General features: G+C 43.2%; 1 protein-coding gene across 2 annotated transcripts in view; it reads left to right on the top strand.

Moving 5' to 3' along the window:
- Nucleotides 1-17,500, top strand: part of kcnd1 (potassium voltage-gated channel, Shal-related subfamily, member 1) — a 46,203-nt gene that overhangs the window by 19,537 nt on the left and 9,166 nt on the right. The window lies entirely within an intron of this gene.

Here is a 17,500-nt window from a genome sequence, read left to right as displayed (position 1 = left end):
GTATACGAGCGGCACCAGGTCTTAAAAACACACCGTTAATGGTTTAATAAAGACGGAGAACACGGGACACTGTGATAAATACAGTGTGTGTGTCTGTGTTCTGGTCTATCTGTCCGTGTGGGGACTCGTCGGTTTTCAGAACTTGCGAGGACTTGAGTGGAAAGTGAGGTCGTTGGTTCTGGTCTTCACTTCGGGTCTTCGGTGGGGAGGAGGTGGGGATGGTCCTCACAAACATAGACATACACGTGTGTGTGTGTGTGTGTGTGTGTGTGTGTGTGTGTGTGTGTGTGTGTGTGTGTGTGTGTGTGTGTGTGTGTGTGTCTAAAAGACTGATTTCTTTTACCTTGGAGAAAGTGGCCAATAAATGAGGGAGAGTTAGCTCGAGGTCACGTGACCGTCGGTTCAGGGCCGAGCAGATCTATGTGTATTACGTCTATCCTCTCTGAGCCGGAGCCAGAACTCCCAGCGCCGACCCGTACCGGGACAGAACCAGCCTCCGAAGGCCTCGGTGTGCGACGCCGATCGATAACCTCGCGATCGATCGGCTCTGCGACGAGCCTCTGATCTATGCCGCCGCAGATCTACGTCACAAAAGGAGGGGCGGCAGATCTAGGACTGCAGATCTGTGAGAGTCCTCGTTGAAGCCTCGTTATATTAAAATCAGAAAATAAATCTCGATCCAACAGGAAAAGTGATTATTTAAATATCGCAAATAAAATCGAGGAATAAATGATTCATCAGTTAATAGAACTTTAAACGACATTAACGATTATCGTTCCACCGTTTTCTTTGTAAACACGTGGAGGCAAACTAAACATATTTACCATTTTAGCTGTTGTTAAAACAGCATTTATATCATTTTAGAAAGAGGTGTGTGTGTGTGTGTGTGTGTGTGCTTGTATATCTGTCAATGTGGGGACCCGTATCAGTTTGAGAGTTTGTGGGGACGTTGTGTCTTCTCGTCTCTTCGGGACCTTCAGACGTCGGTTTGTTGGTTCCGATTATGTTTAATCATTTAAATATTTTGACCTTTTATCATCAGTGAGAAGTTAATTGTTATTTTTCAGCTAAAGAACAAATATTGTTATTTTTTTACATTGATTGCTGGCCGGTTTTTGGTTAAACAATCTCAACAAAATGGACTAATCTAAAAAGATAAAAATAAAATAAAAAAAATACATATCCTCTTCGTTTTATTCTGAAAAGTTCCAGTAAGAACTTTTTAAAATTATCTTTTTTCACTTGTTTCTTCAACTTCAGCTCAACTGAATATTTTTCCCGCTCAAACGAGCCGACGCCGTGTTTTTGTTCTCCCAGGGCATGCTGGGAATGCGAGTTTGCTCTGGAGTTACGTAACGGGTCACGCTTCGTATAATCTCAGACCGTGTCTGACATTTAGCTCGGCTCGGCTCGGCTCGTGATGTAACCCTGGTCTTTTAGCAGCTGCTGCTAGCCGCGGTATGCTAATCGAGACATTATGGTGGTATTATGGACGAAGACAGGAAGTGCTCATGAATTATTTATTCTGCTCCGCCGGCCCGAGAGGCCCGATGAACGTTTGTCAGCGAACGTCACACGGTAACCAAACGGTTCGATAAAGAGAGGGACGACTTTAATCAGATTGGATTTTGTCTTTTAATAGTTTCAGTTCACAAAGGCTCCATCTGCCCTTTCAAAATAAGAGCTTTACATGCTTTTTTATTTTTTTTTTAAATCACATTCATTCGACACTAAAAACAAAGTTCCGTCTCTTACAGCTGGAAGTGTGAAGAAAACGTGCTCCTCGTTCCCATCATGAGTCCATATTTCCCACAATCCCTTTCACTTCCTGTTGTTGGGGTTCAGCTAGCAGGCAGTTTGGTTTGACGGTGAGAGGAGAAAGGGGGCGGAGCCTCGACGCTTGGAAACGAACACTTTATTGTTGGAGTTTTATTTTGAAAGGAGACGTTGTGATGTCATACTTTCAGCGGAGCTTCTGTTCACGCAAAATTGCTAGCTGCTGCAAAATATTGCGAAGATTGCGTTAATTAGTTTGAACCTGTTCCTGTGATGGACAGACGGTCCGTCCAGGTGGGACCCGCCTCCGCTTGCGGTCACCTAGGCAACGGGCCGGCCTTCGGAAAACGGAGGGTTTATTGCTGTTGGACGTTTCTGGGCAGCTTCTCCTCCTCTGAGGCTTTTTAACTTAAAGTCAGTGACCTTTTGACGCTTCAGTCTGCGTGCGATGATAATCTTTATTCATGCAGGGTACACACACACACACACACACACACACACACACACACACACACACACACACACACACTTCTCAGTGTTTAACTCTCCTCCTGTTCGAGGGAACTTTATCTTTAATTAATCGCACTGTAAGATGTTTATTTATGATCCCTGCAGTTAATTCAGTTTTACAAAGAAACACAACAGAATTAAAACCCGAGTCGTCCCGACCCGAACCGTCCCGCCGCCCCGAGGACCGGACAGGAAGTCCTCGCTGTCCTCACGGGGACTAAAAGTCCTCACAAAGATGGACAAGTTATAAGAGCACGCGTTGTCTCACCGAGCTGCACCAGGAAGTCATTTCAAAATGTAATTAAGGATTTGATTCTTTACTTTTACCCCCCGAGACACACACACACACACACACACACACAGACACACACACACACACACACACACACACACACACACACACACACACACACACACACACGCACAGACACACACACACAACACACACACACACACACACACACACACACACACACACACAGACACACACACACAACACACACACACACACACACACACACACACACACACACACACACACGCACACACACACGCACACACACACACACACACACACACACACACACACACACACACGCACACACACGCACGCACGCACGCACACACACACACACACACACACACACACGCACGCACGCACGCACACACACGCACACACACATGCACACACACACACACACACATGCACACACACACACGCACACACGCACACACACACACACACACACACACATGCACACACACATGCACACACACACACACACACACGCACACACGCGCACACACGCACACACACACGCGCACACACGCACACACACACACGCACACACACACACACACGCGCACACATGCCTCAATACCTGAGGGGTGGGGCTGTAACCATGGTTACCTATGCTTTTTATTTTTTGGTACTTCCTTTTTAGGAAATTCAAATCATGTTTACAATCTGATTAAAGTATAATTTCATGTGTCAGAAATTGAAACAGATGGTTGTTTCACACACACACACACACACACACACACACACACACACACACACATCTATGTATCTTGTATTTACGCACATTACAGGGACATAAATATGTTTACGTCATCTTATTGTGGGAACTAAACTTCCTGAAGGGGAACGAAAAAGATAAAATCATTAAAACTGGAAACTTGGTCGGCCAATCAAAGAGCAGTGGGCGTGGCTAAAAGTGACGACGCTGAAGACGAGCGTTTGTTTTAGATATGTAGTTTTTAACGGCGGTGGGGGGTAAATCGAGATGAAGCGCTAGCAAATATCGAAGAATTGAGGCCGATTGCAGAAAGTTTCTTCAGCTGCAATACCAGCGAGTGCCACTAGAGGTCGGCTCCAAAAAGCCTCCGGCTCCATAGACTCCCATTCAACTTCTCTCATCAAATCCAAAGTGAATAAAATGTGTCCATCAGTTATCTCGGTGTTGTTAGCTAAAGTCACTCCTTCTTATTAGTTTTCTGGAGGTCCATCTGAAAATAATCCCTCATTCATTAGAAAAGAAGATTCAAGAAGACCTGTTTTTGGGGGCGTGTCTGTTTGATTGACAGGCCTGTGGTGCAGTCAGGTTACAGCTATCGGTGGGCGGGACGTAGTGTCGTCATGGTCTCCAATCAGATCAGTCAGATCCACCGCTGGCTCCTCCCCCAACTCATCCAAATATGGCGACTTCCTGACAGAATCTGAAACTGGAGGTTGACTCTTGGTCTCAGTTCGGGTCTTAAATTAAAAGTTTGTGTCCCACCCAGCTGCTCCAGCTGCATTGTGGGTAATGTCGACAGAGTCAGGAGGTTCAGTGTTGTGATCAGCAAAAGCTGAACTGATTCAAAACTTTCTTGTTCCACCTGAAACTCTGTGAAAACTCTCCAATCAGATCAGGAGACCAGAGGAAATTAAACTTGAGCTCTTGAACCCCCCCCGCCGCCCTTCATCACCCCCCCCACCACCCCCCCCGCCTCCTCCTCTGCCTCCCAATAAAGCCCGCGGCTCGTTTCCCTCGGAGATTTCACATGAAGCTGATTTACAGAGAGCGAAGCTCCAGGAGGAAAATGTCAGAGCAGGAATAAAGACGGCCGGATGATATTTAAGCCGTTTTAATATAAAAGGAAGAAGACAAAAGACTTTCAGAAAGTTCACGAACGAAACGCTTCTTTTTTCCTCAAATGAAAAAAAAAAAAAAAAAAAGAAGTGTTTTCAAAGATCATTTTACGAGGAAGGTTTTACAAACTCTTTGTTCACACCTGATGGTCGCAAGCTGGACATAAAGTCCAGAGGTTTCCGGAGGAGGTTCCAGGTGGAGCGTCGGCACTGTTGCCATGGTTACGAACAGAGGAATGAACTCTTACCTGGAACTGGAAATCAGAGAGCAGGATTCTCTGGTGTGTGTGTGTGTGCGTGTGTGTGTGTGTGTGTGTGTGTGTGTGTGTGTGTGTGTGTGTGTGTGTGTGTGTGTGTGTGTGTGTGTGTGTCCTAGTTTTCCAGATGACTGGACGGTCTGCAGGGACAATCTTTCTGTCCACACCTCCCCCTCCTTCCTCCTCTTCCTCCTCCTCCTGCTCCTCTTCCTCCTCCTCCCTCCTCGTTCCTCCTCTCTGCCCTCCTTCCGTCCATCGTCTCCTCCTCCTCTTCCTCCTCTTCTGCTTCCTCTCAGTTTGAATTTACAGCATTTTAAAACAGTCTCTGATTAAACGTTCAGTCACAGATCCGAGCCTGAAGGATGCGTCACGTGAACTTTGACCCCTTTTAAAACGTAATAAATGAACTCGCGACGAGGAGACACGAAAATAAATCTGCACACGAAGCCGCGGAGTTCCTCCGTCAGCAGTTCGTAAAGTTTCACTGTGTTTAACTCGTCCTCCATGTTTTACAGCCGTTAGACTCAGAGTGGATGTTTAGGCTTCCTTCTCTCCTCCTCCACCTCCTCTTCCTCCCTCCTCTTCCTCCCTCCTCTCCTCCTCTTCCTCTTCCTCTCCTCCTTTTCCTCTCTCCTCTCCTCCTCTCTTCCTCTTCCTCTCCCCTCCTCTTCTTCTCTCCTCTCCTCCTGTTCCTCCCCCTTTGCCTCCTCTCTCCTCCTCTCCTCTCCTCTCCTCTCCTCTCCTCTCCTCTCCTCTCCTCTCCTCTCCTCTCCTCTCCTCTCCTCTCCTCTCCTCTCCTCTCCTCTCCTCTCCCTGGTCTGCTTCCTCTTTCCTCTCCTCCTCTTCCTCCCCAGTCTGCTTCCTCTTTCCTCTCCTCCTCTTCCTCCCCACTCTGCCTCCTCTCTCCTCTCCTCCTCTCTTCCTCTTCCTCTCCCCTCCTCTTCTTCTCTCCTCTCCTCCTGTTCCTCCCCCTTTGCCTCCTCTCCTCTCCTCTCCTCTCCTCTCCTCTCCTCTCCTCTCCTCTCCTCTCCTCTCCTCTCCTCTCCTCTCCTCTCCTCTCCTCTCCCTGGTCTGCTTCCTCTTTCCTCTCCTCCTCTTCCTCCCCAGTCTGCTTCCTCTTTCCTCTCCTCCTCTTCCTCCCCACTCTGCCTCCTCTCTCCTCTCCTCCTCTTCCTCCCTCCTGACCCTAATTGATGCAGCTGCTCCGTCTGGCCGAGCGAGCCTCAGATAAACAGATAAAAAAAAAAGAGCGAGAGTGAAGGAGGAGAGAACTTTTCCTCTCATCAATTATTTCCTCTCAGCGTCTGAGTGCACCCCCCCTCTTCCTCCTCCTCATCCTCCCATCTTCCTCTTCGTCTCCTTTCCTTCAAATTTTTCTCATGCTCTCTTGTCTACACTCATTTCCTCCTCCTTCTCTCCTTCTCTCCTCCCTCATTTCCTCATTTCCTCGTTTCCTCCATCCTCTTATCGTTTCTCCCCCTCTCCTCTCTCTCCTCATCACTTTCTACTCCTCCTCCATTCAGTCCATTCTTTCCTCCATTTTCTCCTCCTCCTTTTCTTCTTTTTCTTCTTCATGTGCGACTATCTAAAACATTTAAACCCCATCATGTGATATTTAAACACACACACATAGATGGATTGTTTCTGTCACGTGTGTGTGTGTGTGTGTGTGTGTGTGTGTGTGTGTGTGTGTGTGTGTGTGTGTGTGTGTGTGTGTGTGTGAGAGGTAAAAATAAACATGGAATTGTGGATTATGCAAAATGAACAAATAAAAGACATTAGAGACGACGAGAACCAACGTGAGCTTCCTCAGAGCGACAAACACAGATGAGCTAATAACAAAGAGAGGAGGGGTGGGAGGAGGAGGGAGGAGGAGGGAGGAGGAGGTGGGAGGAGGGGGGCGTGGGGTGATGTAAATACAGGAGAAATAACGAGAGGGCAGAACGTTGGAAGAACGAGGCGTAAGAACCAGAGCGAGAGGAACGTTCCCCCCCGAGGACACAATAAACACACGGAGAGCTCTAAAGTTAAATTACAGCTGTTTATCATCTGCAGCGCCGTCGATGTCCGATTCCACGTAAACAAGGTTCCTCGTTAGCAGGAACTAAACACAGAAATACCAACTTATCTGTGTGGTGAGTTCACTGTCTGTAGTACAACCAAGTTTGCAAAAAAAAAAAAAAAAAAAAATGCTGCGTAAAATGTAAACAAGAAAACAGAACGTGATGATTTCAAAATCCATATTTAGTTGAAAATAGACCAAAGACAACTTATCGAATGCCAAAACGGAGAAATTTGTATTGGTTTATGACAAATATCTACTTATTTTTTTAATGGGTTTTCAGAAGTGTTCCTGAGCCCATGCAGTGATTTCCACTCCAGATTCTCTGAATCTTTTAATGATATTATGAACCGTAGACGATGAAATCCACTAATTCTTTGTAAGTTTAACGTTGAGGAGCATTATTCTTAGATTGTTGAACTATTTTCCTACACAGTCTTTCACAGAGTGGAGAACCTCTCCGCCACCTTTTTTTATATACTCAATCATGTTGCTGATCTGTTGCCGTGGTAACCTAATTAGTTGTCAGATGTTCCACCAGGTGTTTTAAATTTTTTTTGTATCTTTACACAACATTTCCAGTCTTTTTTTTAGAGACGTGTTGCTGCCATCAAATTCAAAATGAGCACATCTTTTTCATTAAAAAAAAAAAAAAAAAAAAAAAAAAAATATGTAAGTGGAAATCACTGCATGGGCTCAGGAACACTTCTGAAAACCAATTCAAAATGAGCAGATTTTTTTCCACAAAACCATCAAATGATCTTAGTTTCAACATTTAATATGTCGTCTTTGGTCTGTCTTCGATTAAATGAGTTTATATGATTTGCAAATTGTCACATTCTGTTTTTATTTTACATTTTACACGGCGTCACTACTTTTTTTGGAAACGAGGTTGGAGGTTCTGGTTCTGAAGGTGACCTGTCGTGATGGATCAGATATCTCAGCAGCGGAAACATGTTTCATACACGATAAACCAGAGAGACAGTAATGGAATATCAGCTGTGTGTGTGTGTTAAACATTTATGGAGGGTTTAACTCCTTGTAACCAGAAATAGAAAAGAGGAAAGAGGAGAAAACGGAGAGCTTTAAATAGACAACAGGGAGAAACACGAGACGGCAGAAAATCTAACTAAACAGCAGATTGTTACATTTCTTTTGTTTTTTATAACATCTCTGAATATATATTATGTTCTTATTTTATTTCCTGTGAATTTTACTTCCAAAACACAGTTTGTATTTTTAGCTGATGAACACGTTATTTGTGTGCGATGTTGTTGTTGTTGTTGTTGTTGTTCAGGAATTCTTCAGTTCAGACAGAATTCATATTTTTTATTTGTGAAGGTCTTGAAATTTTTTTTCAAGCAAACGTTTAGCTGAGCTCGATGATTCTTTTAGGTCACATGTTTTTATTTTAGACGAGTAAAATGAGCCCGAGAAAGACATCAATTTGTCTCTTTTTGTTCATTTTTGGACATTTTTTTTCTGTCTCAGACAGCCGACTGCGATTTTTTTTGGGGGCTTAAAAAAACATCTAAAGCTCTTATTTTAACACAAATTTCAACAAAATGTTTGAAAAAAAAAAATCTGAAAACCTGCCGGAGAACTGATCATTACTACGTACACTGCAGCTGTCGGATGTTTTCCATCAATTACGCTTTTAAAGGTCGACTGTCGTTGTGTTTTTAAAAAGTCTAACATTTAATTTTTATGTGAACTTTGACCCTCAGTAGTGACTGTAATATCGGTGAAAGTTCAAGTTCAGAGTCGAGACACTGGAAATAAATAAATATATTTCCTGTCAATCAGCTCATTTAATTGTGTGTGTGTGTGTGTGTGTGTGTGTGTGTGTGTGTGTGTGTGTGTGTGTGTGTGTTATTTTGGGAGGTATCCGGGTTGCTTTTTCAGAGTTTTATTTTCAGAGTGTTTGGAGTCTAATATTAGCGCCGCTCAAGCTTCCTGCTCACATGTCACGCCGATCCCTCAGGTTATATTTATACCTCGGGTCTGAAAACATCCCAGAGGACCCGACACCGACCAATCAGAGAGTTGCTCCGCCGTCATGTGTCTGTGGGTCGAGTCCGGTTTTTCATTGGACGTCTTCGTCGTGTCCGAGATCCCGATGATTCCCTTCAGTTAAACGTCCTCGCCGAGATCCCGGGACGTTCCGGAGTGTTTCTGCTGACAAGGCGGAGAGGAGCAGGAGAAGGAGGAGGAGGAGGAGGAGGAGGAGGAGGAGGAGGAGGTGGTGGTGGTGGTGGTGGTGGTCAGGACCTTCTCCGGTACATTATCGTGTTAAAGTTTTATTCACATGCGGTTGTTTCATCTCGGCCCGCGTGCTGACTCGGCTCTGACTGATCTGATTGGAAACCATGACGATACCACATCCCGCCCACCGATAGCTGTAACCTGACTGCACCACAGGCCTGTCAATCAAACAGTCACGCCCCCAAAAACAGGTCTTTTTGAAGCTTATTTTCAAACTTTAGCTAAAAACACCAAGATAAGTGCTGGAGACATTTTGTTGACTTTGGATTTGATGAGAGAAGTTGAATGGGAGTCTATGGAGCTGGAGGCTTTTTGGAGCCGACCTCTAGTGGCACTCGCTGGTATTGCAGCTGAAGACACTTCTGCATCGGAACCATTTTCTCTGAAAATTGGGGGAAAATTTAGATGCTATTAGTCGTACACGTGACACATGAAACACGTTAAACTCAGATTTGGCCTCCTACAGTTTTTCTTTTGAGCTCAGCTGTAATTTTCTGATGTTTTTCTTGATGCTGTAAAAGACGTCAGGAGACTCAATGAACTCGTTTTCGCTCGTCATTTATTTATAAGGCTCCTACATCTAATCTAATCAACAACATAAACTAGAAATAAAAAAAAGTTTGTAGTCTCATTGGTCAACACATAATTGTCTCGTCCTCAAATATAAGATTTTTCAAACAGAACGTCCACAAAAATATACTTTTGATGATTCTGTCGCCATTTTAATTTTCTGATCTGAAGCCTCCATCTTCTCGTTAGTTTGGTGTTTTATTATGTTGCACAAAAAAAGAGAGAAAACTTTAACTCCATTAATCTCCGAATCACTGCTGGAAGCTCAAAATTCATTCAAAATTCTCCAAAATCAAATATTCATTTCTTTTAAGCAATTTCTTCAACTTTGAACAGGAAGTTTTAAATGTTGTTTTCGGATCAGGAAGTAGTTTCTGATGTTTTGTTTTTTGAACGGAGGACAGATTAACGATGTGTTTTATTCTGGCGGGAAATTAAGGACAGTGTACTGTGGTCTCTTTTATTTTGAAGGACTTGTCGGTTCTGTTTTAAACGGTCGTATTCAGACAAGGTGACGAGTCCTCTGTGGACCGTTTCCAGGACGTTGGAGGACAGAACGTTTTATTGTGACGGGTCGTGATGTCACTGAAAACAGGAAGCAGGCGACGTCGTCGTCGGGTCAGGTGACTCGCTGATCTTTCGCCGAACAGTTTTCTGAACGTTTGTTGTTCCGGAGAAGATGTGATGGGACGTCAGTGACGTGAACGAGTCTCATGCGATCCGTTTGAACTTTAAAATAACGGCTGAACTTTTCTCCGGCTGGAAATAGACGTTTGGTTTCTTTTTATTGTGGCTCATCAGTTTTCTTCTCTTTTTTTTTTTTACTCTTTGTTTCTTCCTGTTCTCCTCGAGGCTCCTCGAGTTTAGAGCATCTCATGTTGTTTAATCGAATCCTCGCTTCAATTAAAGAAAACGACTTTTAGGCGTTCACGTTTAAATTTGAAAAAAAACAACAGGAAGAAACCAACAGAACCAGAACATCTGCCAACAGAACCAGAACCAGAGGTGGAGAACATCTGCCTCGACCGGTCGGAGAGCAGAGAGAGAAAAGAACGTCATAGAGAGGAACTACAACTGTTGGTGGGTCCGAAATCTCAGGACAGAACCGAGCAGCTCTGCAGACAAAGTGCAGGAAGAGGAGGGGGGAGCAGTGCATCATGGGAGCCTCGGCCTACAGCAGCATACCTGTAGGATGGTTCAGGGATCGATGAACTTTTATCAAACAGGAAGTTTGAAAGCTGTTTGTTAGCTTCGTTAGCACGTTGTGGAGGAGGAGGAGGAGGTGGTGGTGGAGGAGGAAGGAAGGAGAAAACAGAGGCAGGATTTTCAGTCTGGATCTCCTTCACCAGAGGAGGAGAAAACACGGAACAACCATCGCTCCTCCTGCAACTTTCATCATCGCCCCATCAATTAAACATCAACCGTGGGTTACACTGGAGGAGGAGGAGGAGGAGGAGGAGGGAGGGTGGAGAGGAGGAGGAGGAGGGAAAAGGTGACGGCGGGCAGGAAAGACGAGCAGGAGGAGGGAAAGAGGAGGAGAGCAGGGAGGCTTTTAGCGGCCGGCTGGAACCCAGAATAGAAGTTTTCAAAGAGAAAAAAAACAAACCGAGCTCCTGATCAAACTCGTCCGGTCGATACCTGCTGTCCTTGTGAGGAGAAGTTCAAACAGGGAGGAGGAGGAGGAGGAGGAGGAGGTAGAGAATGTATCTCCAGTTCCTCCCTGCTGCTCTGACCAGTGAACTCGTGTTCAGTTCATCTTTCACTGAATTTCAAACTGAGACGATGAAATGGATTTATTTAAATGACGGGGTGGGCGGAGCCTGTTCACAGGAAACAGGAAGTCCTATCAGCTGTGAGAAGACTTTAAAGGCCACAAGGAAGACGCTCGGGTGGAAACCTTACAAGAGTCCTTAGAGATCTCCTCCTAGTCCTCCTTCTCCTCCTCCTCCTCTTCCCTTTAATTTCCCGTCCTACTCTCCTCTCTCCTAAACTAATTACGATTGGCCCGTCTGCTCCTCTATTGGATTGTGATTGGCTGCTCCCTGATTACAGGTGGGAGATACGGATCAGTTGGAGTGTTTCGATTGGCCGACTCGGCACTAATGGATTCCTATCTGCTCCAATCAGCAGCCGGCCGTCTGAACGCCGAGTTCTTCTTCTTCTTCTTCTTCGTGGCGCCGCGGCTCGCTGCAGGATGACATAATCCAGAGCATTAAATATTTACGGTACTGAGAAAGCGGCTCAGAATAACCGGGCCGACCCGGGCCTCCGGAGGCTCCTCCCCTTTAGCAGAACCTTTATTTATTATCCCGGTTGACTCTGGCGGAGGGGGGAGGGGGGGGGGGGGGGGGAGCTCTGAGGTGGCCATGTTTGTTTCACCGTCACTGTTTCACTTTCAACTTTAAATTTCAAGTTCAAGTCGGCGTTTTTATGTCTTTGAATTTAACAACAAAAATTTATCGTGATTCTTTTTTTTTTTTTATTATTATTATTGATAGAGCAAATAAATAGACAGAATACAAATAGTAAAAAACATAAAAGTTTACAAATAAAACAGAATGAAAATGTTTTTTTTATTCTGTTTTTCAATGTTTCTGGTGGTCCATCTAAAAATAATAATAAAATAATATCAATAATAATATTTATTATGTTCTTATTTTATTATTATTTTCATGTTCAACAGCACCTGTTCAGGATAAAGTGTGTACAGATAGATAATGGATCCTGAAAGCAGAATCAGAAATAATAATAAAAAAATCTGATTTCCGTCTCGACTCTCCTGAGACGTCCTCAGACCGACCGCTCGCCGTACTTCCTGTATCTCCTTCCTCTCATTCCGTCCCTCCTGACCTTCTCTCCTTCTCCTCTTTCCCTCCCCCCCTCCTCCCCCTCCATCTCCCTCCTCTGGCTTCGTGTCAAGCTCCCACTCGATGATGATGTCGTCCTCCTCCTGCTGCAGGACGGAGAGACTTGGCTCCAGCAGCTGCAGATAATGACCCCGGGAGGTGGGGGGGGGGGGGGGGGGGGGTGTTGGAGGAAATGCATGGAGCGTGGAGGAGGAAGAGGAGGAGGAAGAGGAGGAGGAGGAGGAAGAAGACAATACAAACTTTCTAATGCTTCTCTCTCCACTAAACAGCTACAAGCCCTCTAATGCTGCCATCCATTATTTAACATTAGCAGCTCCGGGAGCACACACACACACACACACACACACACACACACACACACACACACACACACACACACACACACTCACACACACACACACACACACACACACACACACACACACACACACACATAAACACACACGTATACACACACACACACACACACACACACACACACACACTCACACACTCACACACACACACACACACACACACACACACACTCACACACACACACACACACACTCACACACACACACACACACACACACACATAAACACACACGTATACACACACACACACAGTGTGTATACGTGTGTGTGTACTTTGGGGTCAGTGGATAATATAAATTGATGAAGTCTTGTTTTTGTCTGAATGAGTTCAACATAAATCATCATTGTGACTGTTCGAAGTGTCTCCTGTATCGTGTGTGTGTGTGTGTGTGTGTGTGTGTGTGTGTGTGTGTGTGTGTGTGTGTGTGTGTGTGTGTGTGTGTGTGTGTGAAGGGTACATTGAACATGCTTTATGTCAAGAGTGTGTGTGTGTTGAACAGCTGCAAGGAATTCTGGGTAGTGTTGACTGGTTGAACTCTTGACCTCTTCTTGTACTTTTGATGTAAACCGTGTTGGTATTCTCAGCGCAGATCTTTTAACCCTTTAAACTCCAGGATGCTTTTTTACAAATGCTGCCTGAAAAACATCGTTAAATTCAGTCGTTGTTGCTCAAAAACAGGTGAGAAATTATTATTATTATTATTATTATTATTATTATTATCAACAAACACTTCCTGGTTCAAAGTCTTCAAAAAAAAATAAATCTTGAAATAATTAACACAAAATAAAAAATGACCTCAAAAATAACTTTTAAAGTCCTAAATTTAGATTTTAAGTTCAGTTTAATTTTACATTTTAAAGTCTTTGTAAATAATAAATAGAAGACGATGATATCGCTCGTGGTTTTCGTAAAACGTTTCGTGACTACGGCAGGTCCGTGTTTGGTAGCCCCGCCCATTTGTTTGGTCTAGCTAGCCTGGCTCTCTGCTCCAGTTTCCTGTGTTATTTAAATCTAAATCACACTTTAATTTAATTTTCATAAACTTGCAGATTTTCGTGGTACCGCAAAAACAAAATTAGAAAAACTGTCGCGTTTTTCCTCCCAGAGCTCCATTTTAAAAGACGTACGACACCTTTAACTTAAAAAAATAAATAAATTCTGAATTATTCACGTTTTAATCCACGCAGATTTTTATTCACGTAAAACTTTGTCCAAAGATGTATTATTTCTTGAAACGTAAATCAGTCTGAATGAAACTTAAAACATTCACGTTCATTTTTTTGTGGCGTAAAAACTAAAGTTTCCACGAAGCTTTTGTTGGTGAATAAATTTCCAGCCTTTAATCAGCTGTTTTGTTATCGGTTTATGAAACTAGTTTCATCGCAGCTTCCATCCCGTGAACGAACACACACACACACACACACTCGCACACACTCACACACACACACACACACACACACTCACACACACACACACACACACACACACACACAAAGCAGCAGCAGCAAAACTAATTTTATGGTCCATTAAAGGTGCATTACGAGTAGCCTAATGTTGGACTTACTGCAGCTCCCTCTGAAAGAAACACACTCACACTTTATCGCTGCAACAGTGTGTGTGTGTGTGTGTGTGTGTGTGTGTGTGTGTGTGTGTGTGTGTGTGTGTGTGTCTGTGTGTGTGTGTGTGTGTGTATGTGTGTGTGTGTGTGTTATTAATGGTCATATAAGATAGATGTGAAACATTTGCTGCTGACAATGAAATCAGAACGATGACAATTTAATTAATTAATTTGGAACAAACGATGAGTGACGTAAAAAAAATACTCAATCAGAAATGTTTCCTCGTATTTTGTTCCCAACATTTTTCACTAATTCTGTGGAGAACTTTTGGCGAAATATCAGAATTGAATTAACAGAGAGATTACTGGAAGTGAATTTGAACTGCTTGGCAATCCTTTCACATACTTATCTAATTATGTTTAATTCATTCTACCACAATTCGCTCCACCACTTTATTCTCCAAGTGAGGAAATAAAATGTTCATTTAAATTTTTTCGGGGGCTAAAGATAACGTACATCCTGCAAGAGAGACGATAAAATCAAATGTTAATATTAATATTCAAGGTGTATTTATTGATTGATTCACAACATCAACTCGAAGCCTTTTTTATTTTTTGATCTGCTCCCGTTTGCCCCCCCGTAAAAGTTTTCTTCACTCACTCCACGGTTGATACAAACTCAATACTTCCTGTATCTGTTTCAAATTAAAAGCCCTTAGTAGACAGAAACACTTCATGTCTTGACAAGGTTTTTATTGTGAAACATTTGCAGCAACCTGCTGGGACTCGAACAACAACACTTTAGATGAATAATCCAGAACAACGTATGAAACAAAAGCCTCCTCCGTGACTCGCAGGTCTTTAAGCTGCCGGCTAACGAGGCGAGTTAAACAGCTGGCGGACGTCCCGGTCGGCTGTTTATTTTAACATTTACGTTCATTTACATGCTGAGTCAGCGTTTCGACGGCAAGCAGGAGACGCCGGAGCCGCCACGCTTATCAATCTGCCCTTCATCCGTTTGTTTTCTTTTTTTTTCAGGGTTATTAACCTGAATTACGTCGTGTTTATTTGCTCTGAACGTAGCTGATTATGAGCGCATCATTTCTCCAGTGAACAGAATACAAAAGGATTTTTACATCCGGGTGGTTAAAGATTTTAGTAGCTGCCACTAAACTCACCTGTCAGGTTTTTTGTCAGCAAATGTGTCTCAGAGCTGCTTTGACCTCATTTTTACACCCAAAAAAATGTGAATATCATGACTTTATATAAATACTGTTTTATCCTTTTCTAGTTTTAAAATATTTGTGAACATCATTCTTGAAGCTCTTGTCATTATTTTCTTTTCGTTTTACAAAACCTTGAAGCCTGAATGTAAAACTTGAATACCAACCTCGCGATCAGTCGGGGAGAGACTTCAGGATGAAGACTCGACCGGACTTTGTGACCCAGGAGAGATTCATCCGGCCGGCTGGCTTCACTCTGACGTCCGCGTCGATTCTTCTGAGTGTTTTTTGCCAACAATTACAGATGACTTCTGCTCCTCTTCGCCCGACCGCTGTTATCTCCATCGATCGGCCGCGAGCTGCCAATACGACTCCCCTCCGAGGCCGACGGACGTCCAGTAAAACTGGAGTCTGAGCTCCCACCGATCCCAGAACATCAGCGTCAGAGATATCCACTCCGGCAGCCGTTAAAATCACAGCCAGTTAAAAGTCAAACTGACCGTTAAACCGCTCGACGAGCCTTCGGGTGCGTCTTCATCCACCGGATTTTTCTGCTTATTCTCAGTTTGTGTATCAGAAAAAGCAAGAAGGCAAAAAAAAAACAACAAAAAAAAGTCTCATGGAAACAAACTGGAGACTGAAATAAACCAGAATTGTCCTTTAAAGTTCAGTTAGTTTCCCAGAATCCTTTGATATCGAGTTATTGACTGAAATATATTTGAATTTGAAGAATTACGCAAATTAATTGTGTCATCAATCAACAGATAAATAATCAGCATTAATTGGAATTATAAAAAAATTTAAAAAGTGAATATTTGGTTTGTCGTCTGTTTTAAACTATGAATAAAAAATGTCAGACAAAACGAGACATTTGAAGACGAAACCAAACATTTTATTGATTAACGTAGAAAACAACCAACCGATCGATCAATAAGTCTGTGGAGCCGTGCTACAAAACGTCTCCTTCAATACAAATACAAATAATCCATAAAAAATACACCTTAAAATTGAAAGAAAAACAGATTATTATTGCATGTAAATGATATAAATATGCAGAAAAAATTTTATATATATATATATATATACAAGTACCCGAATCTCCCCGTTAAATGAATGAACTTAAACCGAATGCATAAAGTTTATAAATGCAGTAAAACATTCTGAACTTTTTTTTAAATGAGCTCTAAAGTTAAAAAAAAACAACCAAAACAACAGGTTTTGAACATGATGAGGTCGACAAGGTCGACGCCTTCCTTTTGTACAAGAAGCGGCCGAACTAATCCTCTGCAGCAGCAGGTGCGCCGGCAGAGCCGCATTTCATTACCTGCATATCTGATCTGCTGCACGGCCTCGCCGCTCATTTGCATATTAGTAATAAAAAGAGTTTAATTCTACCGTGAGGAAAAAAAAACAAAAAAAAAACAGAGGAAGCGCTCGTACAAAATTAATCATTCAATCTGCAGGGAAAATTAAAAAGGCTTCCTGCGGTCCTAATGACGACCGAAGGATTTCTTTCCTGCTGCAGCTTTATGAAAACGAAGCGTCGAGGAGCCGAGTTAAAAAATACAAAAAATAAAAAACATCAATAATATGTAATTTCATTTCTCTTCATAAAAACTCACTGTAGTTTTTTTTTTTTTTATTAAACAGACTGATATACAGTCGTGTTGTCTGGGGGACTATTATATAACTGTTTTTACGTTTGTTGCTGTAGGGCGGTGGTTCTCAACATACGGGTCGCGGAGCCATTTGTGGGTCGTGGAAGTTGAGGGAAAACAGGTCCAACTTTTATTTTTGAAGCTTTAGGGAACTTCTGCTTTTATTTTGAAGGTCGCACGTTTCCCACGATGCACCGCGCGACCTTTTAAGTGCTTCAAAAAAAAAAATGACGTCGCCTGTCGGTTTCTGAAGAACTCCAGT

The sequence above is a fragment of the Embiotoca jacksoni genome, unplaced genomic scaffold, assembly GCF_022577435.1.
Source record: "Embiotoca jacksoni isolate LCO1_2020_lvr unplaced genomic scaffold, fEmbJac1.0.p SCAF_77, whole genome shotgun sequence".
NCBI lineage: Eukaryota > Metazoa > Chordata > Actinopteri > Embiotocidae > Embiotoca > Embiotoca jacksoni.
Note: the sequence above shows the minus strand (reverse complement) of the source record. Positions and strands in the feature narration are given on the sequence as shown.